General features: G+C 37.2%; 1 protein-coding gene across 5 annotated transcripts in view; it reads left to right on the forward strand.

The window, feature by feature from the left end:
• Positions 1-16881, forward strand: part of REEP3 (receptor accessory protein 3) — a 100201-nt gene that overhangs the window by 27658 nt on the left and 55662 nt on the right. For 2 of the 5 annotated variants that reach the window (XM_060406500.1, XM_060406503.1), the window contains exons 2-3: positions 1617-1726; positions 4396-6331. The exons of 1 other annotated variant lie outside the window; for it this stretch is intronic. The gene's annotated coding sequence lies outside the window, so the exon portion shown is untranslated. The remainder of the gene's footprint in view (positions 1-1616; positions 1727-4395; positions 6332-16881) is intronic. 2 more of the 5 variants (XM_060406502.1, XM_060406501.1) reach the window with 2 other exon arrangements.

Consider the following 16881-nt stretch of genomic DNA (forward strand, 5'->3'; position numbering starts at 1 on the left):
GACATTAGGCTTCCCTGGTGGCTTATATGGTAAAGAATCTGCCTGTAATGCAGGAGACTCAGGTTCATTCCTTGGGGTAGGGAAGATCCCCTGGAGAAGGGAATGGCTACCCACTCCAGTATTCTTGCCTAGAGAATTTCATGGACAGAGGAGCCTGGTGAGTTGCACTGTCAGAACCCATACAACTTTACAGCACCAAGAGTGAATCTTAATATATGCAAAATTTTTAAAAGCATTTTGGAGATTGAGGAATACAGGATGGAATGCAGAATATGACAGAACTATGTTACAAATACATTGAACAACTTTATTGAAGGGAGTGAAGGAAAAGGGTGAGGATTTAAGTAACTTTGGAAATTACTGGGAGCTATAAGGCTAAAGTAAAAAAGAACTGCATTTACCACTGTACTTGATTTAAACTGTATCCCATGAAGGTATGGGTTAACAGTTCTGAAATCACTATATACTGGAGTCGAACACCAAACTTTTCTCACTGTTGGAATGGCAGCTACAGATAAACAAGGTGAGAAAGCTGCATGATCCACGTAGCAAAGAGGAAAGATGAGGGAGGGGGGCATTACAGGCAAGAAGCACACACTCCAGGACAAGTAGAAATACAAGAGGCACATTGAGGACACCATGTTGAAGCACATGGTTTATATAAGGCAGTGGTTTTCAAGTTATGCTCTCTTGAGCTCCCACATGGGCTGGTTCACAAGAGGGCAAGGAGGCCAGCTATTGAAGTCTTTAAGTCAGTACAGTAAGTGTAAAGTCGCTCAGTCGTGTCTGACTCTTTGCAACCCCGTGGACTGTAGCCTATTAGGCTCCTCCATCCATGGGATTTTCCAGGCAACAGTGCTGGAGTGGATTGCCATTTCCTTCTCCAGGGGATCTTCCTGACCCAGGAATCAAACCCGGGTCTCCCACACTGCAGGCAGACGCTTTACCGTCTGAGCCACCAGGGAAGCCACAGTGAGTGTAGGAAGTACAATTAGGAAGATTGATCTAACAGTGGAGCCAGCAGCTGTGTTGGGAAACCATTCTGTAGGTAGGTTGAGATGACATGAACATGAACATATATATCTTCAGCCACTGGTTTGAAAATAAAAGCAGAGGATGAATGTGTGGATGCTCACCAAGGAAAAACCAGCATGACTGGGTTACAAATTAGATAGATGTTGTAGGAGGGGAAGGAGGAGTCAAAGATCCATACACTGATAGTAACAGGTAAGGAGGGTCGCAAGGTACAGAACGTACAGTTATAAGTAAATCCTAGGATGTAATGCATAGCATGGTGATATAGTTTACAACACTGTATTGCATATTTGAAAATTGTTTAGAGAGTAGGTTTTAAATGTTCTTACAGAAAATTCTTGTAACTGTGTATGGTGACGGATGTTAACTAGACTTATTGTGGTGACCATTTTCCAGTATATGCAAATATCAAGTCATGTTGTGCATTTGAGATTACTATGTTAAATGTCATTTATGTTGTTGTTCAGTCACCAAGTCATGTCCGACTCTTCATGACCCCATGGACTGAATATCATTTATTCATCAGTTAAAAATAGAAATAAAGAGAAAGAATTAAGTTTTGTTTTTTTTTTTTTAAAAAGGAAGGAAAAGAAATACTGTCTTGCTGCCACATATGGACAGATGCAGAGAGGTGAGCCAGTCCAGGCTGGCAACATAACAGGACTTCTTCATTGGCAACTCATCATGAAAGGTCTTGTAGAGTCTTCAGTTTTACAGAAGATCTTCATCATAATTATAATTTATGAATAAAATGGGTATTTTTAAGTATTTTACTTATTCATTTATTTGGCATGCACGATCTTAGTTCCTTGACCAGGGATTGAACCCACACCCCTTGCAGTGGGAAGCACAGTCTTAACTGCTGGATCGCTAGAAAAGTCCCAAAACGGATACTTTTAAAGCATTAAAAAAAGAACCTCATATTGAATTTAAATCCAGTGATACTAGATTATATGGGAATATGGAAAATATGTTGAGTCCACATTCTAGAGGGAAATACAAAGTGGATTGAAGTGATTAACTTGAGTATGTAAACTTTAACTGCTGTGACTGACAGTGGGATTATACCTTAGGTTGGCAGTGAGGATGAACCCATAGCAGACCTGAGAGCTGTGTTCTTGTTTACACTTCAGGTCCTAAAGTCAGCTGATTCCTTAGAAACCACTAAGCTGGAAAGCCTCTGTGCCTTGTAGAATGCCTGTGTTAAACTGAAAAACCCTAGGCTCTGTGGCACAGCTAAAAATCCCATAGCCAGAGTCTGGGGACTGGCTTCTGGTGAAGTAACATTCTCAGGGTATAGTATTGTTAGGTAAGGCAGAGACTGTTAACGATGTGGTTTCCTGGTGGTGAAGATAAAATCCCCAGCAGAAGACTTGTAATTCCTCTGACCTGGTGACATGAGTCCCAAACCAATGGTTCAGCTTTGTGAAGGGTAAGAAAGTCACCAGGAATTTACAGCCCATCCCCCCCAACCCCCCCCCCCCAGCCGCCAATAAAATAAACTCCATATGAACTAAACATATAGAGAGATACAAGTATTTCCTTGCTCTCAGCATAAGAAAGGCTTATCTGATATAAATGCAGACATTTAATACAAAGGTTCACAAATGTATAACATATTCATATTAGCAAAATTCATCAACAAAATCAGTATTAGTTAAGATATAAAATAGACCCAAAAAAGGCCTAGAACCAACAATACTCCAGTTGTAATCAGCACACCCAGCACCTATATCTTGGTTTCAGATCTATTTCTCTAGTAAAAGAAATGTATTCTTGGAGAAATAGCTAATTGGAGCACTCCTTGGAGAAACAGCTAATTCTAGGAATGGGACAAGAAATATACAAGATGAACCTTGACCATCTTTTAGTATCACACAATAACAAAGTGTTCAAAAAAGATAAAAACAATGATGGGGGGTGTATCAAAGGGACATAAAAGTCAACTAAAAGAGATCCCAGTGACCAAATCTAGAACAATTTGAGCAGCAAAATAAAGTACTATTGTGTTAGAGCCCAAAGTTCATACTGATAGAAATGATGGTTTAATCAATGAATGGAAGAGAATAGAAAAATTTCCCATGCCGAAGAATCACAAATAATTTATGTAAATACTCTGCCCTCATAGAGGTGGAGCATAACTTCATTCCTTAAGTATATAGGCTGTATATAGTCATTTCCTTCCAAAAGGTATGGTATGGGAAGTGGGGCAGTGTTTTGGCAGGGAGTATTTAGTAACCTTACCTGATAATTTCTTCTACAGCCACATGATCCAGGTTGTCATCAGTGATAAGGGTTGATCATATGTACCCTTGATATGTCAGGAAAACGACACATTATCTTTGTGGTATTCCTCCCCAAACCCCTACCCTGGTACCAGTTGAGGGACATTATAAAAATTACTTGACCAGTAATCTTCAGAACTATCAAATCATAAAAAATAAGGTTTGGGAAACTTTTTGGGTTGCTTGGGGTGACATGGTGATTAAATGTCATGTCACAAATGGAGTGAGATTCCAGATGGTATCCTAAAATTTGTTGTTTAGTTGCTAAGTCATGTCTGACTCTTTGTGATCCCATGGACTGTTGCCCATCAGGCTCCTCTGTCCGTAGGATTTCAGAAACTAAGCAAATCTGAGTAAAATATGAACTTTAATTAAATATAGTGTATTGTTAATAGTTCATTAACTGTGCAAATGTACCATACTATAAATATAAATATATTTATTTTAATTGGAGGTTAATTACTTACATGTGTTCCCCATCCTGAACCGCCCCCCCCCCTCCCCGTATCATCCCTCTGGGTCATCCCAGATACCAGCCCCAAGCATCCAGTATCATGCATTGAACCTGGACTGGCGACTTATTTCATATATGATATTATACATGTATGGTACATGAGAACTGTCTGTTCTATCATTATAATTTTTTTGTAAATCTATAGTAAAATTAAATTTATATTTTAAAAAAGTAAATTGAAGACATTATAACATTTTAGTGCTGATTACTGTGTCTCCTAAACAAGTGCATTCTTTTGTATAGCCACATGATTAATATCACCTAAGAAAATAACAATGATAAGATATTAACAGCTAAAGTACAGTCTGTATTCAAATTGCCCAAGTTGTTCTAATAATACCTTATGTAGCTGCATTATTGTTTTACAAAGAACAACCAGAACAAAAATAACAACAGATTTCAATCAGGGATTACACATTGCATTTAACTGGCTTTTTTTTTCTCTGTCTCCTTAACATAAAACAGTTCTCTCATGACAAGGAATTTTAACAACCCTTTCTTTTCAGTGGACATATCAGCTGTCCTTTGTTTAATCACTTTTGTATTTTTTTTTTTTTTTAGGGAGCAAAAAGCTGTAAAGTCAGAATTGGTGGATTCTGTACCATTTCTCAAGAGTGGGAGTAGGATCATCCAAAAGTGCTGTCCTGAAACAGTGACATTTCCTGAGAGCCAGAGAGCTTGTTGGTGCCAAACTGTCAGGCTGGTTTCCTGCTATGAGTGATGTCAGGATTAAATGAGGCGGTGGTATAGTTATTCTGGCACATGTTTGCTTTCTTTTTTCTGTTGATGAGTTGCCCAGGATAGTATAAAGTTCCCTCCTCTCTGATTTGCTTGTACAAAGAAAGTATTTAGACATCCTCTCATCAGCTGACCACCTCCGAGAGAACATAGAGACTATCTTTAGATGCTTTCACAATGTTTAATTTTTACGTTCTGGTGGTTCGATTTTTATGAGTTCTGTTATTGATTATTTGTTTAACAAAATAAGGAGACCAAACCTTCTCTAAACCTCATTAAACAAAGAGTAACACGCAGGATGCCTATGAAAAGAGGGAGAGTTCTCAACATAAATAGAAAGATTGTTCTAGCTCTAAGGAGTGGCATGAGAAAAAGAAATTATTGAACTGGAAATAACAGGCCTATTAGATGTGAACAAGTGAAATGAAGGAAGTGGTTTAAGAAATATGAAAATAGACTGTTTTGATTTCCAAATCATCACACGTTTAGTTTTAATTAAAAAGCAATGGGGACTTCATGGTGGTATCCTTATTTCTGGAATATACAGTGCCTGTCACAAAGTATGCCGTCAGTGCGATATGTTTTTGTGTAATGGAGAGAAATTAACAGATTATTTGAAAGGAAAATAATTCAGTTCAGTTTAGACTGGTTGGAGCCCAGGAGAGAGTTGCTATGCTTGTTTGTGAGGGCACTGTAGATGACTACAGTATGGATTGCACAGCAGATATGAATGCACAGTGGGAGGACTTGGCAGCAGTTTTAAATCTGAGTTCAGTTCAGGGAAGTTCACTTGGAGGTCAGGATAGAACCCATGTTTATGGCTTTTCTTACTCATCTCCTTTTTATTTGTGTAGAGGCGTGTACTTCAAGAGAGGAAGTTTTCTCAACATATCCAGAAGTGGTTTATGTGCAATTTTTCTTCACCAGAAGCCTTTTTTAAACTTTAGATTACAGCCAAACTCTCCTTATCTTTAATGTTGATGGGGCTAATGCCGAGTTTGGGTTTTAACAGATCCTGTGTTTAAGGGGCTAAATAAAGAAATAGTTTCTCTGAGTTGAGAGTTATTCAAGAGTCAGGGGTTGGTCAGATGATGTGAGTAATTCTTAACTCCATCAAGTATGACCACTTAACAATTTTGATAGGAATGTAGAGCATGTGAATGTTGATTAAACATGTCAATATTCCTTTTGTAGACTTTGTACACAGTCAAAAAATGGGTCTCATTTCTCCAAAGAAGACATACAGATGCCCAACAGGAACATGAAAAGATGCTCAGTGTCGCTAATTATTAGAGAAATGCAAATCAAAACTACCCTGAGGTATTCCCTCATTCTGGTCAGAATGGCCATCATTAAAATATCTGCAAATAACAAATGCTGGCGAGAGGGTGTGGAGAAAAGGGAACCCTCCTACACGGTTGGTTGGAATGTAAATTCATATAGTTACTATTTGTGGAGAATAGTGTGAAGTTTCCTTAGAAAGCTAGAAATAGAATTACTGTATGATCTGGCAATCTCACTCCTGGGCGTGTATCCAGAAAAAACTATAATCCAAAAGGATACATGCACCCCTTTGTTCCTGACAGCAGTATTCACATTAGCCAAGTCATGGAAGCAACCTAAGTGTCCATTGACAGGTGAATGGATAAAGAAGATGTGATACACATATACAATGAAATACTACTCAGCCATAAAAAAGAATGAAGTTATACCACTTGCACCAACATGGATGAACCAACAGATTACCGTACTGAGTGAAGTAAGTCAGACAGTTAAAGACAAATAGTGTATCACTCACATGTGCAATCTAGAATATGACACGGGTGAACTCATTTACAAGCCAGAAACCGGCACGCAGACCAATGGGTACCGAAGGGAAAAGGGAGGAGGAGTAAATTAGGAATTTGGGATTAGCAAATACAAACTAGTGTTTATAAAATATAACATATAAATAAGGGCCTACTATATAGAACAGGGAACTAACTATATTCACTATCTTACAATAAACCATAATGGAAAATAATATGAAAAAGAATTATATACATGTATGTATGGATATAAAAAACTGAATCACTTTGCTGTACAGCAGAAACTGGCACACTATAAATCAACTACACTTTAATAAAAATGTTAGAAAATGGGTCTCAGATATCTTTTTATATGTGACAGTAATACGTTAGTAAGTCACAATTCACAATTACTTAGATAACTTGTGAACAGTGATTTTCATTCAACTACTGATGTTGAAGATATATGCTAGGGGTTACACACTGTATGAATTACAGAGTTTTTTGGTATAGAGCAAAGAACACAGGTTTTAAAATTGGAAGTTCTATATTTTGCTTTGGCTTCGATACTTGGTGGGTACTTTATTCATAATATCATTGGTTTCTGAGCCTTATCTATAGAGATAGAACAATAATACCTATCCTATGTATGAGTTTCTTATTTGTAGTGACAATTAGAATGGAAAAATTAGGCCTGGTAAACTGGGGAATGCTGTCGATTTTAGGAAACGTTGTCTTCTTTTAGTTATTATGGCATTCTGTACAGCACTGTCCACAGGAAGCCTAGTTCCTTGAGGGCCTCAAAAGCTGGTGATTCTCTAGGATATTCTGTTTTGAGTTCAGCATTATTTTTGAATATTTTTCTTTAGTCTGGGTCTACCACACAGTAGGCCTGGTAGTTGGAGGGTGAGGTGATGGCCAGGGGAGAGAAGAGGATGATGAAATGCTAGTCTGATTTGCTGTGGATTGATTTCTTCCCTTTAGTGTTATCTTTAGGTTTCCTTTTAGAGTAGAAATTAGAGCTCTGAAGTAAAGTTAGAAGTTTAGCTCTGACGACATGAAAATTCCAAGCTTCATAGCTCTTGATGACTATAATTAAAACATGTATAAAGTCTTACAAAGGAATTTTTTTTTTACTGTGTTTTTTTTTCTCCTTGGCAGTTTTAAACTTGTATCACTGGTTAAAGTATTCAGGGTTGGGGCTTTTCTCATGGGCTTTTTATTCCTGATTGTAATTTTCATACTTTCTTTAAGACCACGTGTTTTACTAAGTGGGAATTCTCTACTAGAGAATTCTTAGCAACAGATCTTTTCTTAAAATTTGTATAATACAAAGTTGTGTATTATTTTGTGGTAATCATGCATGAACTTCTGCTACTTGATGGCAGAAGTTTAAACAGTAGCATAATGACTCATTTAGCAAGATATACACAGATACATGGGTTATCACTGGACCCTGTACCAACTGTAATCATTTGGCCATAAACAGGCACAAGTTTGTTATTTTCAAGGATTTACTAATTTTTACCACTTTATATAACTTTCTCCTTATAATCTCTTAACATTTATTTTAGTGTTTAAGTAAGGACGGAGTTTGGCAAAAGTCAAGATAGCCTATAGTCATTTTCACATTACTTTTAAAAATACACTTTGACCTTAGCATATGAACTGCATATTGCTTAATCATAATCAGCTTTAATCCAAAACTAAAGTAACCTAATGTCGTCACACCTTAGTTTCTTGAAGACGCAGAATTCAGAAATTCAGATTCTTTGGCCCCACTTCCAAAGATTCTCATTCCCAGTTGTTCCTTGTATCTGGACAGATTTGGGAGCTTCTTAAGTGTTCTTGCCTGGAGAACCCCAGGGACAGGGGAGCCTGGTGGGCTGCTGTCTATGGGGTTGCACGGAGTGGGACACGACTGAAGCGACAGCAGCAGCAGCAGCAACAAACCATTTATAGAGAGCTTTTCAAATAGTTAAAGGGTTTAGGATTCCTCCGAGGATTTTACAATCAGTGAAACTAAATTGAATTCTCTAGGACAACTTAACACATTTGCCTCATTTATTTGCATTCATCTCTTATTTTTTGATGATCCCAAGAAAGATTTCCTCTGAGGGGAAAAATACTACTTTGAAAAAATTCAGAAAACTACTGTTATAAAATAGATTGTTTCTAAAATTCCCTCTTGTTTAAGATTCTGATTTTATTCTAAAAACTCAGAGTCTGTGTTAATGTTAGAGACCTAATCTTCAAACAGAAAGGGCAAAATACATTTGCCCTCTTTATCTTGCATGAAGCCTTTTATAAATATAAACTTGGTTGCCAGAATAGCCTGCCTTTTGTTTTCACTAAATTCTGTGAATTCTTTCTACATATAGTATTTCATTGTCCTCCTGATAAAAGCACACTATAGTTTCACTTGGCTAAAAGACATATAGGCAGTGGAGTGCTGGGAATGCTTAACAACGGGAGCAAAGGGACTGATTCATATCATTTACCAATTTCCATGATGTAAATACTCCCAACAATAATAGCCTGTTTCACACTACCAGTGTGATGTCACCAAGCGTGGAGCTGGGACGAGACATCCACAGTACTTAGTATTTCCACTGCACACATAGAATAGCCATAAATAACTTCAAGAGCATAGCAAAATTGAATAAGATAATTAGGAAATGAGGAGTTTGAGTATTTACCATTTTGACTATTCATGTGTTTTCTATATTCAAATTAGTTGACCATAAGCTATTCTGGAAATTGTTTGCATCCTTCTTTGGTGAAATAGTGTTTCAAAATGGGAGATTTTTTACTTTACATTTTCTACTTTATTTTTTAGATTACCTATACATTTTAAACAACAACAAAAACAGTATTTAAAAAGAAGCCCTCCAAAATATTTTAACATGTGGCTAAGTTGGGGAACCACCTATGGTTCCCAAACTCAGCTACCCAAACTAAACAATGCCTTTTTGGTTCTCTGGTACCATAGAGCTGAATTCTGTGCTTAGTCGTCGTGACCAGTACATTTTGACTATTTGTTTATGCTCTGTTGTGTTTTTTCAAATTATCTGAGAAATCATTTGCCAAATGTATATGTTAGAAAATAAAGAAAAATTAATTAAGACTAGGAAAAAATAGCAATCAAAATAGAAAATAAAAACCTGTGACTACAAGTACTGTATAAATATGCCAGTCCTAAGGCTCATCATGATTGAACAACAAATTTTGCGTTATCGGCTTCCTGGCAACTAGTCGGTAGGGAAAAAAGGAGCAATATAATTCTTATCAGATAGAAGGTAGGGCATCATTTTTTCAAAGAAAGCTAAGTACTGAATTCCAAGGTAAATCTCACATATGAGATTTAATATACAGGAATACCAATATAATACACAGTGCTCTTAATACTGTTCCCCTGTTATTTATAGTCATGGGTTTCATATGGCAGTTTCTTATACTGTACCTCAAGAAGAAACAAGAATGTATTATTAAAAAGTAATAATAATTCCATTAAAGTGACTTTCCCTCAAAGAAGAGACGTGTGATGTTTAAGAACATAACCTGGTAGTTGAGCTTGATCCAAATTTAGGATGACACCACCTAGAGAAATAAAGGTTTAAAACAAGGATGGCCAAAAGCAAAAAGGAAGGGCAAGTTAAATCCACTTAGCATCTGTCCTTTGTTGTGAACTCATGTTGGTGCTGTGTTGACAAGTTTCCGAGACCAGGGTCGGCAGAAAAGAGTGCAGTGAATGAGTAGCAGTTTCTCTCTTGGTCACAGGAATGAACAGCTGGGAGACCTCCGCACGTTTACTATCCTTAGGCCAGGCTATTTTATGTTCATTTCACTGGTCTCAGTCTTCAGTGTAAAGTGAATTACGGGCAGATGGGGTTTGTTTATACTCTGTGATGAGGGCCTGGAATGTTTTATTTTGCATTGCTCTTTAAGACTGTACATGGTATCTTGTGAATTATGACTGACTCGCCATAACGAGCCTGGTACATCTGTCTTTCATCATTCTGATTTTCGATCCTATGTTTTGTTTCTTTAATATTAGCTATTCCATTTTAGTTAATCTCTCTTCTCATTGAGTTTCTCCTTTAATGTGACAGAACACTATAATTAACATTTTTTGTTTTTTTGGGAGCATGATTCTGAAAGCAGTGGAATAAGGAGAATTTGCCAACTGAGCAACCCCGGGTGCCAATGAGTATGGTCATATTACGTATTGGTGTTATATGGTTTATTACTAGCAATAAGCTATTTGTTATGCTTACTTTTAACAAACTACAGTTGCAATTCTATTATTAGAGCAGTAACTTGTAATACAAACACAATTCAGGGAAAATTAAGATAGTTCTGAAATTAAATGTTAGCATCATTAACTATAATATTTGGGGATGTTTTCCTCTAAGTATCAATTTATGTACCATGTGATTGTTCTAATCAATATATTATCTTAAAAACACGATTCATCCACTGGAAAAAATGCCTACCGAATCTCCTACTGTATTTTACTTGTTTGACTTTTGTGTTATTACGTAGTCCTTAAATGGGTATTTTATACATTCCTTAAAAGAATATAAATTATGTTACTTTTCCAAAGAGCAATTTGGCAATATATATCAAAGATCTTCAAAATCTCAGCCCCTTTGACTTAGCTATTCCACTTCTATGATATGTCATTAGGAAATAAACAGTTTTAAGTGTGGATTTTGCAGTGAGAATGCCTGACTTCGAATGTAGCCAATAAACTTACAAGATATTTGACACTGGATTTTTTTAAAACTTCTGTAAGGCTCAGTTTTTGCATTTATAAAATAGGTATGAAAATATCACCTATCTCTAGGTGTTAGTATGAGAACTAAGTTGAAATGATATCTCAAAAGTGTTTAATATCCTGCCTAATATAAAATGTTGATAAATAATTGCTATTAGTAGTCATTATAGAAAGACTTTTAAGGATAAAAATTTATGTGCTCTAAGATATCAATTGATTATGTTTAAATTATGATATTTTATAACATAATTAGAACTTTTTTTTAATATTGGTCTTTAAAATGTTAAGATAATATTGTAAGATTGTAGAGAAACTTGAAAAGATAATGTCAAAATGTTAAGACTGGATCACTGTTAATTTTTAAAACTACGTGATATATTCTCTGACATAAATCATACCAATGTTTACTTAGGTCTCCCAAGGCACTAGAAATAAAAACAAAAATAAACAAGTGGGACCTAATCAAGCTTACAAACTTTTGCACAGCAATGGAAACCATAAACAAAATGAAAAGACAACCTACAGACAGAGAAAATATTTGCAAACAGTGCAACAGACAAGGGCTTAATCTCCAAAATATAAAAACAGCTCATGTAACTCAACAACAACGGAAAAACAACCCAATCAAAAAAATGGGCAGAAGACCTAACTAAACATTCCTCCAAAGACATACATATGGCCAATAGGCACATGAGAAGATGCTCAACACCACTAATTATTAGAGAAATGAAAATCAAAATTACACACCTGTCAGAATGGCCATCATTAAAAAGTCTACAAATAAGTGCTGGAAAGGGTGTGGAGATAAGGCAGTTATCCTCCTTCACTGTTGGTGGCAATGTAAGTTGGTGCAGCCATGATGTAAAACAGTATGGAGCTTCCTCAGAAAGCTAAAAATAGAATTATCATATGATCCAGCAATCCCACTCCTGAGCATATACCCAGACAGAACTATAATTCAAAAAGATGCATGCACCCCTATGTTCATAGCAACAGTATTCACAATAGCCAAGACATGGAAACAACCTACATGTCCATCAACAGATGAATGGATAAAGATGTAGTGCGTATATACAAGGGAATACTACTCAACCATAACAAAGAACAAAATAGCATCATTTGCAACAACATGGGTACAACTGGAGATTATCATACTAAGTGAAGTAAGTCAGAAAGAGAAAGACAAATACTATATGGTATCGCTTATGTATGGAATTTAAAACATGACACAGATGAACCCATCCAGGAAACAGAAACAGACTCAGAGAGAAGAAACCTGTGGCTGCCAGGAGGTAGGGGTGGAGGAAGGATGGATTGTGAGTTATAGGTTCGCAGATGCCAACTATTATATATAGAATGGACAAACAAGAGCCTACCTTATAGCACAGTAAACTGTATTCAGTATCCTTGGATAAACCATAATGAAAAGGAGTATGAAAAAGAATACATGTATCTGTATAACTGAGTCATTTTGCTATACTACAGCAATTCAGTTCAGTTCAGTCACTCGGTCGTGTCCGACTCTTTGCAACCCCATGAATTGCAGCACTCCAGGCCTCCCTGTCCATCACCAACTCCCAGAGTTCACTCAGGCTCACGTCCATCGAGTCAGTGATGCCATCCAGCCATCTCATCCTCTGTCGACCCATTCTCCTGCCCCCAATCCCTCCCAGCATCAGAGTCTTGTCCAATGAGTCAACTCTTCGCATGAGGTGGCCAAAGTACTGGAGTTTCAGCTTTAGCATCATTCCTTCCAAAAGAAATCCCAGGGCTGATCTCCTTCAGAATGGACTGGTTGGATCTCCTTGCAGTCCAAGGGACTCTCAAGAGTCTTCTCCAACACCACAGTTCAAAAGCATCAATTCTTCAGCGCTCAGCTTTCTTCACAGTCCAACTCTCACATCCATACATGACCACTGGAAAAACCATATCCTTGACTAGACGGACCTTTGTTGGCAAAGTAATATCTCTGCTTTTGAATATGCTATCTAGGTTGGTCATAACTTTTCTTCCAAGGAGTAAGCGTCTTTTAATTTCATGGCTGCAGTCACCATCTGCAGTGATTTTGGAGCCCCCCAAAATAAAGTCTGGCTCTGTTTCCACTGTTTCTCTATCTGTTTCCCATGAAGTGATGTGACTGGATGCCATGATCTTAGTTTTCTGAATGTTGAGCTTTAAGCCAACTTTTTCACTCTCCTCTTTGACTTTCATCAAGAGGCTTTTAGTTCCTCTTCACTTTCTGCCAAAAGGGTGGTGTCCTCTGCATATCTGAGGTTATTGATATTTCTCCCGGCAGTCTTGATTCCAGCTTGTGCTTCTTCCAGCCTAGCGTTACTCATGATGTACTCCGCATATAAGTTAAATAAGCAGGGTGACAATTTTTTTTAATTGAAGTATAGTTGATTTACTACAGCAATTACAACGTTGTAAATCTACTATACTTTAATTTTAAAAAAACTAGCTGATAGAGGGATTTGTTTTATTAACACTATTCTATTTGTGTGTGGCTTTATTTTTCATTTTTTTAATTATTTATTTTTGGCTGTGCTGGTTCTTTGTTGCTAGGTCTCTTCTCTAGTTGCAGCATGCAGAGGCTACCCTTCATTGCAGTGCCTGGGCTTCTCATTGTAACGGCTTCTCTTGGTGCCGAGCCTGGACTCTAGGACATGCAGGCTTCAGCAGTTCTGACACGTGGTTCCTGGGCTCTAGAGCACAGGCTTAGTAGTTGTGGCACACGGGCTTAGTTGCTCTGCGGCATGTGGAATCTTCCTGGATTCAGGGATCAAACCCGTGTCTGCTGCATTGGCAGGCGGATTCTTTACCACTGAGCCACCAAGGAAGCCCTTTCAGTGTTTTTCAAAGAATGACAAGAGTAATAAAAAAGGAAGTTTAAATCCTTGGAATTAGTGCTTTTGTAATTTGTTTAAATGTTAAATTGATCAGTTTTTTATTAAAATATTATTGATGCATTTTTTAAAGTTTGAAAGACTTTGATATATCAGGCTTGTGAAAAGTTTTGTAAAAATTGTAACAAATACATTTATAAAAGAAGATGGCTTATTCAGTCATGGAATTTCTTGGTGATTTTTATTGTCTTTTTAGTGCTTTTGTATATCTTCCAAAAATTCTACAATAACTTTGTTTTTAGAATCTTAATCAGAAAAGTATTTAACCAGTTTTTATATGAATTGATGCTTAACTTTTATGCTTTGATGACATTAATTCTAGTATTGAGCGCACCCTTATTCATTGCTTCTTAGATTGCCCTTTGAACATGTAATTTTCAGACAATTTTGGTGGAAGTTGGATTGTGTCTTAACATCTGTCCAGAAGATAGCTATTTCAAGTATTTTTCATATATGAAAAATGATACAAGAACCATCCTCACTACTGCATTCCCATAAATTTTATTTCCTTTTTTAAGCAGTGTTTTTCAGCATAGTCAGTGTTCATATAGGCAACTTTACCTTAACGGGAGGAAAGGGTATTATGAGTATTTTGGCAAAGTTCTCGCCTCTTTAGGCAAAAATAAGATTAAGAGGAAATAAGCAACTATTTCTTCCTGCCTCTGTAACTGAAATGATATTCATATTTATAGGTCAACTTTATTTGTAGTAAATACTCCCTTTCTAAACTGTAAGTTTATCTTGTAGGTGGCCTTCTAAAATAAACTTTATTTGCTTTTGTACACTATGTGCTCATGCTTTGGCTTTATGCCTGACCTCCCAGGTTGCAAACATCTACAGTAGAGCCCAATATTAAAGGAAATGAACCCAAAAAATAACTGAGAAAATATTACAATGTTAGTAATAAATTATCCAGTATATTCTCATTGGAGCAATAAATTATAATATGAACAGTGGTGGTCTTTAAAAATTGTCCCACTATTCACTAAGACATTTAATCTTTTCCGTGTTCCAAATGAAATACATTATTGGTTTCTACTCTTTACAACATTTAGGTGTTAGGGACATAATATTTGTTCATTTGACTGGTTCTGTTCAATACAGAGGTTAAAAAATAAAGGCAAAACACCTGTATGCATAGCACCAACTAGCACCAAATCTTACTATATATAAGAAAATTATTTTCGAAGTCAGTTATGTATACATTAATACAAACAATCTAAAATAGAGTATGCTAAAGGAAAAACGAGTAATGCTAACAAATTCTAAAATTTACAATGAAAGTAATTTAGAAGTCTCTGGAAGAGGGTAGAATCCTGATGGGGAAAAAGTTAATTAAGCCAGGAAAAAAAAATAGAAGAAAGAAAGGAGAGGAGGGAGGGGAGGATAAGGAGGGAAGGAGACATCGCAGGCAGGAAGCGCACACTCCAGGACTGAAGTAGAAATACAAGAGGCATATTAAGGAAACCATGTTGGAACAGATGATTCATATAAGGCAGTGGTTTTCCAAATTACGTTCTGATGAGTCCCCACATGGGCCGGTTGGCAAGCAGGTGAAGAGGCCAGCTACTAAAGTCTGTAAGCAAGGTGTGATCAGTCTTCCTAACACACCTGCTGTGTTAGGAAGACTGATCTGACCGTGGAGCCAGAAGCTGTGTCGGGAAAACCATTGAGTAAGTCAGATGAGATGGCACAAGTCCAGATGTATCACCGGCCACCGGTATATAAATAAAAGAGGATGGAGGCATGGGTGCGCCCCGAGGAGAAACCTGAGTGACAGATTGAATGCGTGATATAGCCGGGGAAGAAGAAGTAAAAGATTCATACACTGACAGTGATGGAGAAGTTCATGTTGAATTTAAACCCAGCTACTAGTACTAGGTTGTATGAGAATATGGAAGAAAATATGTTGATTGTGTCCCGGTTGTGAAAGGAAATACAAAGTAGACTGAAATGATTAACTTGAGTATGTAAACCTTTATCTTCGGTGGTTGACGGTGGGATTATACCTTAGGTTGGCAGTGAGGATGAACCCATAGCAGACCTGAGAGCTGTGTTCTCGTTTACACCTCAGGTGCTAAGTCAACTGATTGCTTAGAAACCACTAAGGTGGAAAGCCTCTGTGCCTTGTAAGGTGCCCGTGTTAAACTGAAATGCCCTAGGCTCTGTGGCACAGCTAAAAGTCTCATAGCCAGAGTCTGGGAATTGGCTTCTAGTGAGGTAGCATTCACAGGGTAGTAGTATTAGATAACTGAGAGTATTAACGATGCTTTCAGTTGGTGAGGATAAAATCCCGAGCAGGAGAATACTTGTTATTCCTCAGACCTGGTGACATGAGCCCGGAACGCATGGTTCAGCTTTCTGAAGGATGACTCACCAGGGATTTATAGCCCATCCCCCCTCCCTCAGATAAACTATAAATGCACTAAAAATCTGTCTTTCTCTATATCTCTCATATAAAGATATAGTCACTTGCTCTCAGTCTAAGAATGCATATTTAAATGGAAACACTTATTTGAAAGTCCTTAAATTAGTATGTGTTATGGGCTGAATGGTGTCCCTCTCCCAAAACTTGTATGTTGAAGTCTTAACGTCCAGTAATCTCAGAATGTGACTGTATTTGGAGATAAGATCTCTAAAGAGGCAAGTAAGCTAAAATGAGGTATTCAGAGTGGGCCGTAATCCAATATGACTGGTATTCTTACAAGAAGAAGGGATTAGGACACACACACAGACCAAGGTATGATATGAGGACACAGTGAGAATGTGACCACCTGCAATCCAAGAGAAAGACCTCAGGAAAAAACTAAACTAGCCCACACCTTGACCTTGGACT

Source organism: Ovis aries, chromosome 25, assembly GCF_016772045.2.
Source record: "Ovis aries strain OAR_USU_Benz2616 breed Rambouillet chromosome 25, ARS-UI_Ramb_v3.0, whole genome shotgun sequence".
Taxonomy (NCBI): Eukaryota; Metazoa; Chordata; class Mammalia; order Artiodactyla; family Bovidae; genus Ovis; species Ovis aries.